Source organism: Ylistrum balloti, unplaced genomic scaffold (assembly GCF_031769215.1).
Source record: "Ylistrum balloti isolate Yb309-2 unplaced genomic scaffold, AGI_CSIRO_Ybal_v1 Utg369972, whole genome shotgun sequence".
NCBI classification, from domain to species: Eukaryota; Metazoa; Mollusca; class Bivalvia; order Pectinida; family Pectinidae; genus Ylistrum; species Ylistrum balloti.
The window spans coordinates 2119520-2139089 of NW_026782064.1; the positions used below are offsets into that span (position 1 = coordinate 2119520).

The 19570-nt window shown below is 38.3% G+C and overlaps 1 protein-coding gene across 1 annotated transcript in view; it reads left to right on the forward strand.

Annotated features, from left to right (window-relative positions):
• The window catches only part of LOC132547674 (transmembrane protein 135-like), a 165879-nt gene that overhangs the window by 112940 nt on the left and 33369 nt on the right, over positions 1 to 19570 (forward strand). The gene's annotated exons all lie outside the window — the stretch shown is intronic.

Below are 19570 nucleotides of genomic sequence, written 5' to 3' on the forward strand. Positions count from 1 at the left end.
GGGTACGCACACGACACTCTTGTTTTACCTTTTTTCCTGTTAGAGGGTCCTTGCTACACGTATAGGTTCTCAACATAACATAAACTTTCCAATTTGTCATCTCAGGCCCTAATAAGTGTTTGGTGACCGTTTGGCAGTTGACTCTTGCCTGACTGTTAATTGTCATTTATCGAACCGTTGCATTGTTGTACCACGAAAGTTGAGCTGACACAGAGGACACTGCATCATGCAAGTCAATGGCATTGTTTACAAATGTGACAGAAGTGTGATATAAATTAACTTGTAAGTGGTGTGGGAAAGTCTAAGTGGTCCTGTTTGAAAGTTTAGGATTAACTACAAGTAGTAATAACAGATAGAAAAAATTAAACAAATGTTGTATTTTTGTTGTCTCAAGTTTGGTCCAAGAGGACTAGTGGCTAGAGCTGAGAGGGTGTGAGAGGTGCTTTGTTATTAATGGAGTCAGATAACGAAGGGTGACACAGCAAGCTCACGGCCCACTCCAATATTGTCTCGTTTCTTTGGGCAGGATCCCTGTCGCCATTTTAAAATCAATAGACAGCTCTTAATCAATCAGATCTGTAGTCTGTAGGAAGGTTACCCTCCCGCAGCAATAGTTGATGAAATGGACTGGCCATCAAATGGAGGCAGCTTTGGTGAATTTGACTGATAACAATCGCTGGTGTATGTTGTTTCACTGCGTCGGTAGTATGTATCATTGATGTGGCATTGATCTTCACAGTATATTAATCTCTGTCATATTCATATTCTACTCTATAATAACACCCTTCCACTAATGTACAGCCAGACCCGAAACTTGATGTTGTATTGGCATGGAGGCAAATTGCATTCCATCCGATACATTGTAAGTTTAGCCATCAGACTTAACACAATTTACTTTATCAAGAACATTACACAGCCGTCTTTAGTATGAGATTGGTCAGTAAAAATACATTGAGGTCTCAAAGTATTATGACATCGCCAAAATCATCATGCATTTTTAGTCCACCATCATCAGAAGATGGGCTATTCAAATCATCTATCCATGATCCACAATCTGTCTGTAGACAGTCCAGGATATCACTGCTTCTTGAGAAGTACTGGAGGGGTATTTCTTGATGGATGGCCATCTTGGATTTTGACAGTTGAATTTATTATCGCTAGTACTGGTGGCATATCTCCCAAACTTGATATGTAAGTTCCCCTTAGTCCCTAGTTATTCTTAGTGAATTTTGGGACTCATAAAAAGATGAGAATTGCTCACAGGCCTGTATCATGGTTATAAGAATTTGTTAATACTTTTACTTGGGGAGAATAGAATGGAAAGTATTGGTTGCCATGGTAACCAGTCAATATGAATAGCATAAAAAGTTTTGTCTGGACAACTCCACCTAAACTAGTGGGTCATATAAATCAATCTAAATTGCAGTATCAGTATTATAAAACTGTATTTTGCAAATAACAGGTTACATGGGTACACAGCAACCTCACTGGTACAGAAGCCATTGATTCTGGAAAAAGAAAATGGCATCATAAAAAAATCCATGATTCTGACTAAACAAGTTGTTTATTTCTTAAGTACAAATGAGATAATTTAAGATAGACTTTTATCAAAGTTATCTGATGTAGGTTTTCTCGTGGTGGTTGTACCACCTACACACATTTGTTGTCACATTTTTTGTAAGTTGACCATGTCAGTAGATACAAACAAGACATTGAAGATCAGTACATGTATATGTAAAGTCACACTCTTTATTGTACTGACAATCCAGCTTCACTCCGACAGTTAAAACACACTAACAATGTCCCACTAGATACGAAGCCGGAAACATGCTGGGAAAACATCGCCATCATTGACAAGTTAAATTTAGAGCGGGCTGCCCCCTGGTGTGCTGCGGGGAGGCGCGGAGGATAAAGTAGCCGTAACGACTGATGTATTCATACCTGGGCATTGTTACACCTGGTTCTAGTTACCTGTCGTTAATAATATGATGTCGTCCCTAATGTAACTCAACACGAATCCTAATATTTTTTTGCTTTTTGTTCATGCCAAAATATTTTGGCAAAACAGCTTAAGGATATTGTGTTTGGATTTTTTTGTGTTTTTGAACATTGACAAATGAGGACATGTCAAGTTGAGCAGCAGTGTAGGGTTAGGAGGCAGAACTGATATGTGAAATTCTTTGCTGTTTGCAATGATTTGTTGTCCTCAGGGATTCTACATTTTTCAGAAAATTGCTTAAAAATACAATTACTTTTGAATTCCAATGTTGTTAATATGAGTATGGAATTCTAACAAAATAAAACTTTGTAGCACAGGAACACTTATTAACAAATATCAGCTATATTCTAGGTCATTTTAGAGTCTGGATAAAATTGAGTAAAACTTCGTATCACAGGAACACTTATTGACAAATATCAGCTATATTCTAGGTCAAGTTAGAGTGTGGATAAAATTGAGTAAAACTTCGTATCACAGGAACACTTATTGACAAATATCAGCTATATTCTAGGTCAAGTTAGAGTCAGGATAAAATTGAGTAAAACTTCGTATCACAGGAACACTTACTGACAAATATCAGCTATATTCTAGGTCAAGTTAGAGTGTGGATAAAATTAACTAAAACTTCGTATCACAGGAACACTTACTGACAAATATCAGCTATATTCTAGGTCAATTTAGAGTCAGGATAAAATTGAGTAAAACTTCGTATCACAGGAACACTTACTGACAAATATCAGCTATATTCTAGGTCAATTTAGAGTCAGGATAAAATTGAGTAAAACTTTGTATCACAGGAACACTTACTGACAAATATCAGCTATATTCTAGGTCAATTTAGAGTGTGGATAAAATTTACTAAAACTTCGTATCACAGGAACACTTATTAACAAATATCAGCTATATCCTAGGTCAATTTAGAGTGTGGATAAAATTTACTAAAACTTCGTATCACAGGAACACTTATTAACAAATATCAGCTATATCCTAGGTCAATTTAGAGTGTGGATAAAATTTACTAAAACTTCGTATCACAGGAACACTTATTAACAAATATCAGCTATATTCTAGGTCAATTTAGAGTCAGGATAAAATTGAGTAAAACTTCGTATCACAGGAACACTTACTGACAAATATCAGCTATATTCTAGGTCAATTTAGAGTGTGGATAAAATTGAGTAAAACTTCGTATCACAGGAACACTTACTGACAAATATCAGCTATATTCTAGGTCAAGTTAGAGTGTGGATAAAATTGAGTAAAACTTTGTATCACAGGAACACTTACTGACAAATATCAGCTATATTCTAGGTCAAGTTAGAGTGTGGATAAAATTGAGTAAAACTTCGTATCACAGGAACACTTATTAACAAATATCAGCTATATTCTAGGTCAAGTTAGAGTCAGGATAAAATTGAGTAAAACTTCGTATCACAGGAACACTTACTGACAAATATCAGCTATATTCTAGGTCAAGTTAGAGTCTGGATAAAATTGAGTAAAACTTCGTATCACAGGAACACTTACTGACAAATATCAGCTATATTCTAGGTCAATTTAGAGTCTGGATAAAATTGAGTAAAACTTCGTATCACAGGAACACTTACTGACAAATATCAGCTATATTCTAGGTCATTTTAGAGTATCTGGATAAAATTAAATTAATTAATAAGAATTACTCAAATTTGGTTGTTTTACTGAAATAGAATAAGTGTTCTAAAGGTAGCATGCATAGCTGTAATAGTTGTTATTGATACCTTAATAAGGTGTTAATGAGGAGGTAGTTTTGATTCTATTGGCCATTCCAGACGTAGCTAACAGGTGTTGATTTACAAAGTTTAATAATAGTATTATGTTCTGGCATGTTACTACTTAACTGGTGCAAATATTGGTTTAGATTATAAAGTTCCTTCCTGTCCAGAAACTTGTAGGTGATTGACAACATATGTGGCTGTTGTTTTGTGGAAGTCTCAAACTAGGATGAATTTTCTGTCAGGATCATAACACTCAAAAGAGGAAGTGCTTTTGATATATTTATACGGATATAGTGTTCATTTTATCAGAGAAAGTTACATCTGTAGATCTCTTACAAAGTTAGAACTATCTGATGAAACTGTTGTGAAGCACTGACCAGTTTGGTTGAAACATCACAATATCAATGTCATGTGGGACCAAAAAGCTGATAGTAAAACAGTCCATGGTTGTATGGCTGCCCACTGGGAACTTAGGCTGGAAAATGTTTCATATACCCAAAATGTCACAGAGTTGTATACTCCTGATAAAAGCCCTAAACACTGGCTGTTAGCCAATCAAATCTGACGCCAAGGGCTGATGTATCGTTGTCACGGGGACACAGAAAATGGAATATGGGACAGATTCATTTGCTAAAGGACATTAAACATGTGTCTTTCTCAGCTCCAATAATACCTAACTGGCTTCGACATATAGATATCAAATTATTAAGTATGGTCACTATTGTAATGTCAATACTGCAACGGCTGCATAATTTTTATAACACGTTTGTGATGGATGACATATTTACAACTGCAAAGGTTCCCAGAGGCTCTCAGGGGTTCCCATGCTACCCTGTCTTAAATTGAGATGAAAATGATTCATAAATAATTTGAAATTTTGTATTAGGAACAAAATTGGCAGCTAATGATTCTGACCTTTAGGAATGGATTTTGTTACACAGGGTCCCAATGCTGTGTTCTATGGGAGAAGGAAACCAGCCAACTAAGGGTTGCCTGTCATAGTTTGGCTCTGATGCTGTCATTTTATTTTCCTATATGTTGGTTGTGGCTGGTTTGTTACCTTACAGCTGCATTCTGTACATGTCAGATCTGTAGAACCATATTTATCCTGTCATAAACATCTGCAAATATCAGACTTGATGGAGAAGAAAACGTAGGTCTCTTAGAATAAGTAGCTGGTTAGTTGATGGTAGTTTTCACTCCATGTTGGTCAGGCTTATCAGTGGAACTGGTTAGTTGATGGTAGTTTTCACTCCATGTTGGTCAGGCTTATCAGTGGAACTGGTTAGTTGATGGTAGTTTTCACTCCATGTTGGTCAGGCTTATCAGTGGAACTGGTTAGTTGATGGTAGTTTTCACTCCATGTTGGTCAGGCTTATCAGTGGAACTGGTTAGTTGATGGTAGTTTTCACTCCATGTTGGTCAGGCTTATCAGTGGAACTGGTTAGTTGATGGTAGTTTTCACTCCATGTTGGTCAGGCTTATCAGTGGAACTGGTTAGTTGATGGTAGTTTTCACTCCATGTTGGTCAGGCTTATCAGTGGAACTGGTTAGTTGATGGTAGTTTTCACTCCATGTTGGTCAGGCTTATCAGTGGAACTGGTTAGTTGATGGTAGTTTTCACTCCATGTTGGTCAGGCTTATCAGTGGAACTGGTTAGTTGATGGTAGTTTTCACTCCATGTTGGTCAGGCTTATCAGTGGAACTGGTTAGTTGATGGTAGTTTTCACTCCATGTTTATCAGGCTTATCAGTGGAACTGGTTAGTTGATGGTAGTTTTCACTCCATGTTTATCAGGCTTATCAGGGGAACTGGTTAGTTGACTTCATCATTAGGGAGTGATGTAACGTTAAATTGACGATTCAAATTCACAGCAATGAAGCGCTAATTAAGCTTGTCAGTTGACTTAAATATTTCAAAGTTCTGAAATGCTAGTCAAGTTGGTCACTGCGAGGGAGTGCTGGTCAATTGACATCAATTTTAGGAAGTGTTTTTCAGTTGACTTCATTGTTAGGGAGTGCTGGTCAATTGACATCAATTTTAGGAAGTATTTTTCAGTTGACTTAATTGTTAGGGAGTGCTGGTCAATTGACATCAATTTTAGGAAGTATTTTTCAGTTGACTTCATTGTTAGGGAGTGCTGGTCAGTTGACATCAATTTGTCACTGGTTCACATCAAGTGATGATTGGTTTGACCAGATGCAGTGTTAAAGAAATGAGCTGGACCATGTCACTGTAAGGTTGTAAAAAACAATCAGAGTAGCTTGTCCACATGATTGTGAAATATTTCATGTCTTATACTACACTGTTGATAAAATACATTAAGATAGTTTTCTTGACAATATTTCAATGTATATACAGCTCATTGTGCTATTTCCCTTTTCCCATGGTCCAAGCTTAGCCTTAAACTGATAGATTACAGAGAGTTAACCTTCTAAGTGGTTGAGTAAGGTAGAGGTCTTTAAAGGAATCCGAGACAGGGCCCAAAACTTTAACACTTTCTATTGGCTAATAGTGACACATCAAACATTTTTGCCCGTAGCTTTTTGGAAATGGGCATACATTACTTCAATAAAAAATGACAATTTAATATTTCAGTAAAATGTGGTGTCACGTTGTGGAAACATTAATTATGTGATGAATATTATTTTGATTTTGGAGGAATTATGAGATAACGCTCAATAAAACAGCCAGGATTTGCTGAAGTCAGTCCAGGGTGTCCTAATGAAGATACATTGATTTTGAATGTATCGAAATATTAATTTGGTAGTGTGTTATTGGCTAGGGCAAGCTCACAGGGTAGTGGAATAGGCAGGTTACCTTGGTCACCATTGATCCTGTGTATTAACATGCCAGGGTGGCCACGAACTTTTGAAATGACAAATGGGTGCCTGATCCCCTGTCAGTGAAGGGAGGTCACTCCGGTCTCAAGTCAAAACCAATCAAACATCTGTTACGGAAGCCAAAAGTACATGTCATATTTGTCATATTGATAAACAGGGGAAATGTCAGATAGTGGAAAGTGAATCAACTTGCTGTGATTTCATATATCATGTTCAAAGAATGAAGGTTAATCAGATGTACATAACAGTGTTATACATAAATAACATGGAATGCATTGTTATAATGCAGAATCTTTAACAGGAAAAAAGTTACTGGGAAAGTCAAATTAAAAAATAAATCGAGATTTTTCTGTATTAACTAAATAGGTTTAAATTAAGCGTGTACTGTATACCATAAGTTTAATTTGAAGTTAAAGATTTACAAAAACGAAATGTTAAAGATGTTTGTACTGTTTAAATAACCCAGTGGCAATGTGCTTTACTATTGCAAAATCTATGAAGGAGGTTTAATAGTGAAGGGGAGGCAACCTGCATGGCGGTCTCTGACATGTTTATGTGAAGAATTACATGACATGTGTTTTAACATAAATCACGCTTCCTGTTTGACTGTGACACATGGCAGATAACAGTTAATAAGTGGCTCCACCTGCCAGCAGGCCAGTGTGTGCTGTGTATTGTATGGCGACTAAGGCATCTTAGCTCTAATTACAGTTTCATTCCCCAGTTAAAGCTACCACCGGACTCACCACATAGTTTCATATCATTTAAAAAGTATATTACAATCCTTTATGGAATGTCAACTTAAGTTTTTATTTACAAAAAGGCCCTGATTAATTATCCTCTCAGAAATAAATGATGGAAATTTATAAAATTTGATATCAGTAAATTTTGACATCTCTGGGTAATTGTATTTGCCAATCTCTGTACCAGATGGGGGAGGTTTATATTGAGCGGACATTAATTTAACATGTCACACAAACATGACTCAACACAATTTTACTTATTGAATTTGGTTTTTTATGTAACAAAACCCGTCTTGTTTATTTGTAATTTAATATCTAGCTGCTTCGCTCGATCAGGTGTGTTGTTGAGACTAATCTGTAAGCTGAGTTGTGTCAGGAAATTTGATGCAGAAGTATTTTAAAATTAGAAAATTGATCTTTATATCCTGGCTGGATCCTATTGAATGTGTTTACTCATCTGATTGTGAAAGTATGAAAGTAATTGATTGAAATGGTTCTTTGAGAAATGTTGTTTTTTTTTTTGTCCTTGGGATGACATCACCGCTACTTGACTAAAAAAAACTTGTCAAAGAATTCCTATATTTTCTCACCTTTTACATTTGCACTTTGTTCAAATTCATGGTGAAAAACTTGAAAGCTTTTAAAATTTCCATTTTGCTTAATTTATTGGTAATAGTGGCAGTTATTTATTTCTGGAACTGCCAAATGGCCATTGTTGTTAATTTTCCACAAGGAAATGTGGAATTTGTCAAGAACTAGAAGAATGTTAGATATATTAACTGTTCAAGCGTTGTCAATCAAAAGTAGAATTTGATTTCACTTCTGAATCAAAACACAGCATGTTCCATGTTGATAATAACATATATTTTTCCTGATAATGCTGATTTGTCCTTTGCAAGAAAAAAAGATGAATAGCTTGGTTCGAAGATACCTGTATGCGAAAAGTTGACAATCATATTACCATATTGATCTGGCAATAACCCCAGTTGATGGTAACTATTGATGGTGACTGGATAGAGACAGGAACTGAGGGGGTAGGTAATGGTACCTGTGTATGGTGACAGGATAGGGACAGGAACTGAGGGAGGTAGGTAATGGTACCTGTGTATGGTGACAGGATAGGGACAGGAACTGAGGGGGGTAGGTAATGGTACCTGTGTATGGTGACAGGATAGAGACAGGAACTGAGGGGGTAGGTAATGGTACCTGTGTATAGTGACTGGATAGAGACAGGAACTGAGGGGGGTAGTTATGGTACCTGTTGATGGTGACAGGATAGAGACAGGAACTGAAGGGGTAGGTAATGATACCTGTGTATGGTGACAGGGTAGGGACAGGAACTGAGGGGGTAGGTAATGGTACCTGTGTATGGTGACAGGGTAGGGACAGGAACTGAGGGGGTAGGTAATGGTACCTGTGTATGGTGACAGGATAGAGACAGGAACTGAGGGGGTAGGTAATGGTTCCTGTTGATGGTGACAGGATAGAGACAGGAACTGAAGGGGTAGGTAATGGTACCTGTGTATGGTGACAGGATAGAGACAGGAACTGAGGGGGTAGGTAATGGTACCTGTGTATAGTGACAGGATAGAGACAGGAACTGAGGGGGTAGGTAATGGTACCTGTGTATGGTGACAGGATAGAGACAGGAACTGAGGGGGGTAGTTAATGGTTCCTGTTGATGGTGACAGGATAGAGACAGGAACTGAGGGGGTAGGTAATGGTTCCTGTTGATGGTGACAGGATAGTGACAGGAACTGAAGGGGTAGGTAATGGTACCTGTTGATGGTGACAGGATAGAGACAGGAACTGAGGGGGTAGGTAATGGTACCTGTGTATAGTGACAGGATAGAGACAGGAACTGAGGGGGTAGGTAATGGTACCTGTGTATGGTGACAGGATAGAGACAGGAACTGAGGGGGGTAGTTAATGGTTCCTGTTGATGGTGACAGGATAGAGACAGGAACTGAGGGGGGTAGGTAATGGTACCTGTGTATGGTGACAGGATAGAGACAGGAACTGATGGGATAGGTAATGGTTCCTGTGTATGGTGACAGGATAGGGACAGGAACTGAGGGGGTAGGTTATGGTACCTGTGTATGGTGACAGGATAGAGACAGGAACTGAGGGGGTAGGTAATGGTACCTGTTGATGGTGACAGGATAGAGACAGGAACTGAGGGAGGTAGGTAATGGTACCTGTGTATGGTGACAGGATAGAGACAGGAACTGAGGGAGGTAGGTAATGGTACCTGTGTATGGTGACAGGATAGAGACAGGAACTGAGGGGGGTAGTTAATGGTACCTGTGTATGGTGACAGGATAGAGACAGGAACTGAGGGGGTAGGTAATGGTACCTGTGTATGGTGACAGGATAGAGACAGGAACTGAGGGGGTAGGTAATGGTACCTGTGTATGGTGACAGGATAGAGACAGGAACTGAGGGGGTAGGTAATGGTACCTATTGATGGTGACAGGATAGAGACAGGAACTGAGGGAGGTAGGTAATGGTACCTATTGATGGTGACAGGATAGAGACAGGAACTGAGGGGGTAGGTGATGGAACCTGTGTATGGTGACAGGATAGAGACAGGAACTGAGGGGGTAGGTTATGGTACCTGTACATGGTGACTGGATAGAGACAAGAACTGAGGGTGGGTAGATCATGGTACTTGTGCATAGTGACTGGTTAGAGACAGGAACTGAGAGGGTAGGTAATGGTTCCTGTGTATGGTGACAGGATAGAGACAGGAACTGAGGGGGGTAGGTAATGGTACCTGTTGATGGTGACAGGATAGAGACAGGAACTGAAGGGGTAGGTAATGGTACCTGTTGATGGTGACAGGATAGAGACAGGAACTGAGGGGGGTAGGTAATGGTACCTGTGTATGGTGACAGGATAGAGACAGGAACTGAGTGGGGTAGGTAATGGCACCTGTGTATGGTGACTGGATAGCGATAGAAACTGAGGGGGTAGGCAATGCTACCTGTGTATGGTGACAGGATAGCGACAGGAACTGAAGGGGTAGGTAATGGTTCCTGTGCATTTTGACTGGATAGGGACAGACATAGAGGAGGGCAGGCAGTGATGACTGGATAGGAAAGACACAGAGGAGGGCAGGCAGTGATTACTAGATAGGGACAGACACAGAGGAGGGCATTCAGGCAGTGAGGGACAGATATGGACAGACACAGAGGAGGGCAGGCAGTGATGACTGGATAGTGACAGACACAGAGGAAGGCAGGCAGTGATGACTAGATAGGGACAGACACAGAGGAGGGCAGGCAGTGATTACTAGATAGGGACAGACACAGAGGAGGGCATTCAGGCAGTGAGGGACAGATATGGACAGACACAGAGGAGGGCAGGCAGTGATGACTGGATAGTGACAGACACAGAGGAAGGCAGGCAGTGATGACTAGATAGGGACAGACACAGAGGAGGGCAGGCAGTGATGACTAGATAGGGACAGACACAGGAGGGCAGGTAGTGATGACTGGATAGGGACAGACACAGAGGAGGGCAGGCAGTGATGACTGGATAGGGAAAGACACAGAGGAGGGCAGGCAGTGATGACTAGATAGGGAAAGACACAGAGGAGGGCAGGCAGTGATGACTAGATAGGGACAGACACAGAGGAGGGCAGGCAGTGATGACTAGATAGGGACAGACACAGAGGAGGGCAGGCAGTGATGACTAGATAGGGACAGACACAGAGGAGGGTAGGCAGTTATGACTGGATAGGGAAAGACACAGAGGAGGGCAGACAGTGATGACTAGATAGGGACAGACACAGAGGAGGGCAGGCAGTGAGGGACAGATAGGGACAGACACAGAGGAGGGCAGGCAGTGATGACTGGATTGGGACAGACACAGAGGAAGGCATTCAGGCAGTTATGACGGGATAGAGACAGACACAGAGGAGAGCAGGCAGTGATGACTAGATAGAGACAGACACAGAGGAGGGCATTCAGCAGTGATGCCAGTTATCAGTATTTTAATGTGCACTATCCTTCCATTTTCTGTGTGGAAAATTTACATGAAGGTTTTGAATTTCTCTCACATTTTTGTTCCCAAGCTGACACATTTACAGTCAGACATCCATTGACAGACAGCAGGAGTTGTTCACATAGAGTTGAGTAATAAAACTTCTCCATCATTAAAGCTTCTTTGCAGCAGGTATTACGGTGCATAACCAACCTATCGCTGATTGTTAACACATAGGACTATTTCTTGTCCAAACATTCACACAAGTCAGATGATACATTTGATTATGAAATATTTTATTGTATCATTAGTTCAGTTTTTGCAGATGATAAATGAACTGAGTATGTATGATATATGTAGTACTGTCAATATTTTAATTGTTTGTAGAACTAAACATCAATTTTGTATTTGGTGTACAGTACTTATAACTTGCACCAACTTCTTTAGGTATGTCTTTTCTACGCATCTTCTATTTATATAATCGTTTGAAAATGTTTCTATTTGTTTCATCCCAGGCCTGTAGTTGGTCACTCTGAAATGAAAAGTTTTACCAATAAATTGCTGTCTGACCCCTATCTTGATATTGGATTATGTCCCACCTGATCTGTGGCCCCTAGCCTTAGAAGAATTCCCCATTTATTCCTTGCTACCTGTGTAGTGACAGGAGGCCCAATCCATCTTGGTAACTAACGACTGTACAGGTATCTTACGATGGAGACAAGGTGATTGGGGATCACAACCTGAAACATTTGCTCCGCTCTAGCTGTGATTGTTAACCACAGGAAGCACATTAAATCCTTACTGATGTGCCATATTGGGAATTTACAGGGAAACAGCCCGGGGAAAGCAGTGAATAGGAATGAAATGGGGACAGAAAGTATAGAGATTAGGGCCCATTTAATTCTTACTAGCTTTTAGATTTTTAATGAGGATTCAGTACTAATATGTACATGGGTGTAATTGTCTTATGACAAGTGACTGGCATGTGATAGCAGTAAACAGAAAGTTGAATAGTAGACAGGAAGTACACATGTTAGGACCACAGTACCAGGTAATTTATCATGATAAAAAGTAGATATCTGAAATATATTACAAAACAGGAAATGTGTGTTTTATAATAATACATGGTAAACAGGAAGTGGGTGTTATTATACAATGGTAAACAGGAAGTGGGTGTTATAATACAATGGTAAACAGGAAGTGGGTGTTATAATACAATGGTAAACAGGAAGTGGGTGTTATAATACAATGGTAAACAGGAAGTGGATCTATTATAACCTTAGTTAACAGAAAGTATGTGTTATATATCATTGGTAAACAGGAAAAATGTTCTTCCTAGCAAGTATCAGGTAAACAGGAAGTGTAGGCTAATACCAATACAAACAGGAAGTATATGTTTTACTAGCATCGTAAACAGGAAGTAAGCGTTTTATTAACATGGTAAACAGGAAGTATGTGTTTTATTAACATGGTAAACAGGAAGTATGTGTTTTATTAACATGGTAAACAGGAAGTATGTGTTTTACTAACATAGTAAACAGGAAGTATGTGTTTTATTAACATGGTAAATTAAAAGTGGTTAGTTGAGCTCCATAATTATTGATTTAGGTCATATTGAAGTTTATTTTTGTTAAAGCATTAAAGCTTACTTAGCTAAATGTATTCACATTTTTTTTGAAACATTTGGTTACTGTATTATATTTTAAAATATTGAACTTCAGATGAGGACTTGCTTTGTAGTATACTTCATCTCATTACCTTGGTTTTGTATTGAAAGTAATTAAAAGGTTATTGAAATTTGATAAAGATCTTATGTTTTTAAATTTGTAGGAGCTCTAACATCAACCTAGACAAGCTTGATCAGTCTTTCAAAACATAAGTATCCCAATGAAGCAATTTTACCTCAATGATCGTCACAAATTTGTCGAAGTAAGTTTCTATTATACTTTTAAAGTAGGTGTTTTGAGAGCGGTGATGGAAACATACTGTCTGTGCCAAAACAGCTATAGAGTAAATAAAGAGGAATTTCCTCTACCAGCTTTACAGCCAGTCTGTAAATAGATGAGTGAGTTTTTGTTCACATTTGTTTTTACCATGGATCTGCTTCCTTTAATCATTGAGTGTTTCATTTATCACCTGACAATAGGAAGATAAAGAGGTCTAAGTTATGGAGCCCTGATGTGGTGATGTAGATTCTACCACAAAATTTCTCATCTCAAATGGTATCGGGATCCTGCCAAGAGTTCTGTACAACTCTGGCCAAAGAAAACTCCATATTTCTTTATCCAATCATGTAAAAATGACAGATGCCCTTCACTGGAGGGATGTAGAGGATCAAACATGAAAAATTAACTAGCTTGCCCAGCCAGGGTGACAGTTTGGATGGATATGCTTTGATGGATAGATTCCATTCTGTTGTTGCTATGGGGATGGTACTAGATGCCAGGAAAGAGGTGAAGAGATAAGTGGGCCGGCTGTTGGTTTTGGGGATATCTCAGCTGATGATGAAGGGGATGACTGAAACCTACAGACATAGACTCCAGGGGTTGGTGTGACCATCCAGTGATTAAAACAATGGTAGCCACATCTATATCATATCTACAGGTCCATTTGTTACACCTTGGCTAGCAATGCCAGACAAATGTAGTCCATAAATCATAAAATGACAATGACCAGACTAATCTAACCCATAAATTGTGATCCTGTTAAGTATGATGACCATCAGATTTTGACCAGACATTTGTGAATGTCTATAAATTACCGGCTAGCAAGACCGGCACAAAACATGTAGTGATGAATTCCCACATATATCATACATAAATTCTTAGAACTAGCTGAACGTTTAGACACATAGAGTTAGTTTTATTGTTAAGAGAAATAACATAAATACCAAAGAACATTAGGTAACACTTCATTGTACAAATGTACTACATCACAAATAACTAACAAATCTGACATAATTGTGTACCCTATCTAACATGATGGAAGTTGGTAAATTTATGCTCTCTTAAGACACAAAAATATCTACAATACATATTACTGATTGTTGTCCAAATTGGCCACAATGTTCACTGAACTCTCTAATAAATTTTTGGAGTTCAAGTTTATCATCAAAAGAAGGAAAATTTCTTCAATTGTATACTACTGCTGTTAATTGCTAACAGTCTCAAATTCTATCCCCAAACTTGGATAAACTCATTCTCCTCAATCTCAAGCAAACTGACTGTCCTTATCTCAAGCAAACTCATTGTCCTCAATCTCAAGCAAACTCATTGTCCTCACACTCAAGCAAACTCATTGTCCTCAGTCCCCAAACTCAATCAAACGCATTGTCCTCACACTCAATCAAACTCATTGTCCTCACACTCAATCAAACTCATTGTCCTAACACTCAAGCAAACTCCACCAAACTCACTGTCCTCAAACTCAAGCAAACTCCACCAAACTCACTGTCCTCAAACTCAAGCAAACTCCACCAAACTCACTGTCCTCAAACTCAAGCAAACTCCACCAAACTCACTGTCCTCAAACTCAAGCAAACTCCACCAAACTCACTGTCCTCAAACTCAAGCAAACTCCACCAAACTCACTGTCCTCAAACTCAAGCAAACTCCACCAAACTCACTGTCCTCAAACTCAAGCTATTGATTTATCACCTAATTCAAGCATTATTCACACTTTTGGAAATGCTTCAAAATAGAATTGGTTACAGAGAGTTTGGTATATTAGCAATGATGTAGATAGATAATGAAGGTATGCAATTTCTACAGACAGACAGATACAGGTACAGATCTACTTTGTAGATAGTTTGGTACAGGTCTACTTTGTAGGTACAGATCTACTTTGTAGATAGTTTGGTACAGATCTACTTTGTAGATAGTTTGGTACAGATCTACTTTGTAGGTACAGATCTACTTTGTAGGTACAGATCTACTTTGTAGATAGTTTGGTACAGATCTACTTTGTAGGTACAGATCTACTTTGTAGATAGTTTGGTACAGATCTACTTTGTAGATAGTTTGGTACAGATCTACTTTGTAGGTACAGATCTACTTTGTAGATAGTTTGGTACAGATCTACTTTGTAGATAGTTTGGTACAGATCTACTTTGTAGGTACAGATCTACTTTGTAGATAGTTTGGTACAGATCTACTTTGTAGATGGTTTGGTACAGATCTACTTTGTAGGTACAGATCTACTTTGTAGATAGTTTGGTACAGATCTACTTTGTAGGTACAGATCTACTTTGTAGGTACAGATCTACTTTGTAGATAGTTTGGTACAGATCTACTTTGTAGGTACAGATCTACTACTGACTGATGTCACTCAGTCATCAGTAAGTCTTATACAGACTGATGTCACTCAGTCATCAGTAAGCCTTATACAAGTACTAACAGACTGATGTCACTCAGTCATCAGTAGGTCTCCCTCTCCCTTAACTCAATCAAACTCACTGTCCTTATCTCAAGTAAACTCACCATCCCCAAACTCAAGCAAAGTCACTGTCTCCAAACTCAAGAGAACTCACTGTCCTCAAATGTCAAAGTGTGGCTGTGGGGATCTGAGTGCTAAACTGGTAGGCTTTGGTCGAATCAAGGTGATGATGGATGAGTTAGAGAAAATACTGATATTTTGATGTCAATTATCCTTGTCATCATCCGCAAGAATCAAAGTATCATTGGCTGGGATGACCCCTGACATTTCCCTACTGTACCTTAATCCTGGTAACAGGTCATGATTAACTCAACCCTTTAAACCTCAATTCTTTACTTAGGTTACACCCCAGCTTTGATCTTGACCAGTCAAATGCCAGCTGTTAAAATGGATTTGAAATTAATGCTCAGCAACCACCAATTTTTTTTTCAGCCCATAATCAGATGGTGGTTTATTCAAATAGTCCTATGTCCATAGTCTGTTGTCTGTCTGCTGTCCATTTATAAACAATTACTGTTATCCCTATCTCTTAAGAAACGCTAGATGGATCTTTCTCAGCTTTCATTTGTAAGCTCCCCTTGGTCCCCACTTGAGCCTGCTTGATTTTGAACCTGATCAAAAGAACAATATGGCCGACAGGCATCCATGTTGGATATTAGTAATGAAAGTATCTTACTTAGATATCATATGTTAGTACGCCTTGGTCGCTAATTTGCCTTTTAGAGTTTGAGACTTATTAAATGGCCAGCAGGTAAACATCTTGGATTTTGCACTTAAAATGATTGCCACTGTTACCTAAGGGGAATTTTTAAATTTCATGCCATTAAGAGCAAAAATTAGAGGAAAGAAGACAAAAGTAAGGAAAATATCCAACATTTAAAGAACAAATGAAGATCAAACAATGGTGGGCACTAAGATCATTTTAAGATATCTCATTGAGGTTCTGTATTTAAAACTGATTGGAAAAAAAAATTCAAGTTAATTTTCAATGTTTAGCCCACAGCCAAATGTAACTTTTAACACTTATAAATATGAAACCTAGAACATAGGAAACCTAGAAGACAAAATGTAGCTGATTTATGTTAGACCATTACTAGGCCTACAGTCGTCTGACCCAACCGTTTCACAGAAAAATCAGATGAAGATAAAAGAATATGCTTTGTGTTATCTTGAAGCTTGAAATGGTGACCTGTCACAGATGTCCAAGGTCCTCTCTGTGTTTGGCATGTCAATTAATTATGACAGTGACCTTCCAGTTGTAATGTTCACCTGCAAAATTCTGATCTCACTTCAAAGTTTTTGTTGTTGTATGAGGGTCGAAGATTAATTTTATTCCCTGTCCAGTAGTGAATGCCGACAGATTCATTTTTCATATTCTGCATTCCCTGCATTACTGCATGCTCCTACTATGAAACCTTGTCTCTGACTGGAATAACTTCTACTTCCTTATCTATGAAACCTGTCTCAGGACTTTTAAGTCTTTATTTTGGACCGCTAAGTCTCTGTTCAGGACTTTTAAGTCTTTATTTTGGACTGCTAAGTCTCTGTTTGGGGACTTTTAGTCTTTATTTTGGACTGCTAAGTCTCAGTTCCAGGACTTTTAGGTCTTTATTTTGGACTCTGACTCAGGACTTTTAAGTCTTTATTTGGGACCGCTAAGTCTCAGTTCCAGGACTTTTAGGTCTTTATTTTGGACTCTGACTCAGGACTTTTAAGTCTTTATTTTGGACCGCTAAGTCTCTGTTCAGGACTTTTAAGTCCCTATTTTGGACTGCTAAGTCTCTGTTCAGGACTTTTAAGTCTTTATTTGGGACCGCTAAGTCTCTGTTCAGGACTTTTAGGTCTTTATTTTCGACTCTAACTCAGGACTTTTAAGTCTTTATTTGGGACCGCCAAGTCTCTGTTCAGGACTTTTAAGTCCCTATTTTGGACTGCTAAGTCTCTGTTCAGGACTTTTAAGTCCCTATTTTGGACTGCTAAGTCTCTGTTTCAGGACTTTCAAGTCTTTATTTGGGATCGCTAAGTCTCTGTTTCAGGACTTTTAAGTCCCTATTTTGGACTGCTAAGTCTCAGTTCAGGACTTTTAAGTCCCTATTTTGGACTGCTAAGTCTCAGTTCAGGACTTTTAAGTCCCTATTTTGGACTGCTAAGTCTCTGTTTGAGGACTTTTAAGTCTTTATTTGGGATCGCTAAGTCTCTGTTCAGGACTTTTAAGTCCCTATTTTGGACGGCTAAGTCTCTGTTCAGGACTTTTATGTCCCTATTTTGGACTGCTTAGTCTCTGTTCAGGACATTTAAGTCCCTATTTTGGACCGCTAAGTCTCTGTTCAGGACTTTTAAGTCCCTATTTTGGACTGCTAAGTCTCTGGGACTTGTAACAGTTCCTGACCATAACATCTCTTGCTGTGTTTTCAGTGATACTATAAATCAATGTTTCTGGTAGTAATACATCACACTTGACATGTTTTAGGATTGGTATAGTGTTTTGTTGTGTTTATATTGATCAAGTCTACAGCAAAACACTATTTTAGGTAATGTACAAAAATTCATTACCTATCAAATTCCAAATATAAGTGCCTCACAATGCTTGACATCCATTGTCTAGGAAGATGTCATATAAAAAATGAATGATATAAAAAGCCTGGTCTTCCTTTTATAGTTTGTAATGTTCCTAATTCTTTTGTAACATATTGGACTAAAAGTATCAGGTTTATATACACCATTTGTCCTAACTGCCATGACACTCATTCTACCCGGTATTTTGACATGCATTAACATGGTGTGATAAATGAGCATTAGTGTCATTTGTTATGATAATTGTTAAATGCCTTGTCAGATCATCAGAATTACTAGCACTTTTTTTCTAAAGCTGAATTTATTAGTTTTTGAATGATTCTAATACAAATATCGCTAATACAAACCCTATAATTGGGATCTTTGTTCAGTATATGGCCACTAATCATGCGTATAAAAAAAGAATCACTTTATTTTTACCCACTGAACTTGTCTGTGTAGATGACTTTACTTGTATCTAGATGCCTATATACCTGAGGATTTCCAGTTTCAAACTGCTGTATATGTGTGTGAAAACTTATATTCCTATAAATGCTTGCATTGAGACACAGGAAAATAATCAAGTAAAGAATTGATGTGATATAAAATATTGTCATGCTGGATGAAGACTGTGTCACATATCTTACCACAATATCAGGGAAGGTTTCTGTATGATCCTGTTCAGATCTTAAGGAGCCTGTTAGGTTCATATTAGCATTAGCAATACATACCTGGTATGTATGCATGCTGTAAAGTGAGCTACAACAGTTTTCAGCCCAAACATAGTAAAGTCATGGTGTTTAATGATTGTAGTGACATTATATTGAGTCTTGATAAGAGTGTCACACATGTGAAAAATCAAGTACTTATAAAAGCTTGTCATAAATGGAAAAAATCAAGTTCCTGTGAAAGCTTGTCACAAAGGTAAAGAACAGAGTTCGGTAATAAAATCTTGTCACACAGATAAAGAGTAAATTCCTATAAGAGCTTAATTTTCACATAGGTTCCTTTATTTATTTTTTTGCCTGGTTTGTCACAATTTCAATAATCAGGGTCATTTTGAGGTGGGTTTCCATGTTGTAATTGGTTGTAATCTCACTGAAAACCATAAGGGAGGTCTGTCCCTTGTCATCCAGAGCAATTGAAGTAAAATATCTTGCCCATGGACACAACCACAGCAGATAAAGAATCAAGCTCTTATAAAAGCTCACACAAGTGATAAAGCAAGTTTGAAGGATTCAGAATGCAACACTGAAG